A 3,015-nucleotide genomic window follows, 5' to 3' on the forward strand; every position below is an offset into this window, starting at 1 on the left:
AAACAAATGTTGAAAGACATAAAGGTAAAATGCAAGGAACCTATTACTATATATTGTGATAATATTGCAGCAATTGATATATCTAAGAATCCGGTATTACATTCTAAAACAAAACATGTTTCTATCAAACTGAATTTTCTAAGGGAATAAGTTGAAGAAAAGGAGATAAAACTGGTTTATGTGAATACTAAAGAACAACTTGCAGATATTTTCACAAAACCTTTTCCTAAGGAGACTTTTGAATATCTTAGAGATCAACTTGGAGTCATACCACCACCAGTAGAGACCTAGACAGTTGATGATTATCATCAATCGACAGAATTAAAAGACAAATCTTTTACTCCGGTCTTTGATGAGGAAGCTACTTCTCAGGGAGAGTAGTTGGTATTTTGTATGAAATTGAATTTTGTAGCTTCAGAATTTGATGTCAAAGGGGGAGAGATATCTATGGAAAAACACATTATCATTATCTTTTGAGGAGATATCGGTATTGAACATAAATCTTTGATAAACACATGTTGCTCCCAGGGGGAGAAATTGTTGTCTAAAGGAGATTGTTGGTTTTTGGTATTTGGCATTTCTGTTTTGGCACTTTGATGGTTTTTCCATCTTGTGTTGCCATCAATGCCAAAGGGGGAGATTGTTGGTATTTTGGTATGGTTTTGTCATTGATGTCAACACCTACTAAAAACTAGCACTTTGGAGATCCAACAACATTCACCGGCAAGCAAGTAACTATTGCACAGTTACTGGTATATGGTTCACTAGCAGGATATAATGTTCACCGACACTTGATAATGTTGAAGACATCGTGTGGACACTTTGTTTTGAAGAATTAATCATTGGTATATTCATATTTGCATATTTGCTTTTACTGGCAAATAGGTCCAGGTTATCTAGGGTTACACCGGCAGGTTTATCTTTTTCAGATCAACATGGCACGCTATGAAGATGATTTATTATTTTTGTAAATGCATTAAGCCGACATGTTCAATCGATTATTGCATCGGATATTATATTGTTTTTAAAATGATTTTATTGTAATATCTTGTAGAGTCGACCTAATAAAATTGGTCTTAGGTTATGGTATAAATGTAAGATCTTATTTGTAAGATCAAGTGTGGAATGCGAAAAAGAATTGAGTGAAGGTATATGCGAGATTAAGAAGAGGTATACACGAAGACATCATTTGAAGGTGAAGCTAGGTTTTTGTATAAGCATATCAGCATTACACCTGTACTGAATCCAGCATATGAAGATGCTATTTTGTGCAGTACATTCTTATTCGATTTAACCATCCAACTATAGTCAGTGTGACTCCCATTTTGTGATTGAGCAGTGAGCTCTAGGCTGTTGGCCTTTCTGCATGTGCAGACCCCATTATGTACACTTACTATCTGTAGTAGTATCATCTGATTGTGGGTAAGGTTTCCCACCGTGGTTTTTCCCCTTATAGGGTTTCCACATACAAATATTGGTGTTATGTGTTGTGGATGACTTTATGTTTATGTTTCATGCATTAATCCTTACCGGTATAGCAATTTACTGTTAACACTGTCTATCAGCATAGCTAACTGGTTTACCGGTATTAAGCATTAAGTTGGTTAAATAGTATTTGGTTTGAATTTATTAGACAACTAATTCACTCCCCCCTCTCAGTTGTCTCCGGGACCTAACATGTTTTACATTGATAGGATCGAGTGAGCTACACTCTTTTAGAAGCTCTAACGCAAGTTCATGGACTATACATACACGACATATGGTGTGCTTTTGTTCGTCATGTGCAAATGAAACATGGAATGAGTGCGAGTCAAAGGAGGGGGTCGACGAATGGTGTATGAGCTCTGAGCCCACTTGAGACATATCTTCTCCTGATAGCATTGCAACTCACACAAATGTAAGCATTAGTTAACTTTGACCATGTCTCAGATCTAGTGCAACTAGGTAAATGATCTACATACATATTTAAATAAATTCATTTTATATCTATTTTTTCACTCTATTCATGTGCATAAATGCAAATATGATTGTAGGGCATGTTTATGTAGTTATTGCAACTGAAGACAATGAAGAAGGAAATGATTATTATCTATGTCATTGTGTGGAGGAAAAAAATAAATTAGATGGCCTTATGGTAGATGGTGAAAACATTGAATACCCTACAGGATCAGTCGTTTTTACTTGTACATGGCTTAGGAGGTACAAATTGAAGAAATCTAACTTGTGGTTATTTGAGGACTTTGAGACACATAGAAAGATTCTTCATTATTGGAATCTTGTGGTGACATCAAATGTTCACTTGACTAAATATGGGGGTAGACCACTTAACTAGAACCTATGGAAGGCTCGTGAGTCTAACCATGAGGCAATTCTTGAAACAATAAAGAGTAGAGTGGATCCAAATGGTTCATTGAACTGAATGAAATGCAATAAATTAAAGTGTAATATCAAGCTTATTTAGATATATGTACATGTGACCTGTATATTTGTACAAATGAAATATTTGAGGCATTGTAATATTAAATGTCATTATGAGATACTTATGTGCAATATATTTTTGTTTAAAAATGATTGAGATATTTTTATGATTACTAGCACAAAAAAATTCTCCAATTAACCTTTTTAGAACATTGATATTTAGAGGGAACTAGAAAATAAAGATTACAAAATAGCACAACTTTCATTCCACTCGTCGTAGCAACAAACCCTTAATGCAAGTACATCTAGGTGGTTAGGTTTACACTAGGCATGCCCTTCTTTCTCTCCCCAACTCACCCGATCATTCCAAGCCACACCTTATCGATGCTTTTCCTTGAGCGCTAAAAGTGTGAAAAATTGTCAAATTTGACATCATGTAACTCAAAGCCTGTGGCATGTGTGGATGAGCCTTCTAAACCTATGGGATGGTGTGGTGGATGAATACAAAAACCTCTCCTGCTTTTGGACAAATCAATTCCATTTTCTCGTGGTCACACTTTTTTTGTCGCATAAAAAATCGTCAAATGTATTCAGTGC

The sequence above is a fragment of the Cryptomeria japonica genome, chromosome 10 (genome assembly GCF_030272615.1).
Source record: "Cryptomeria japonica chromosome 10, Sugi_1.0, whole genome shotgun sequence".
NCBI lineage: Eukaryota > Viridiplantae > Streptophyta > Pinopsida > Cupressales > Cupressaceae > Cryptomeria > Cryptomeria japonica.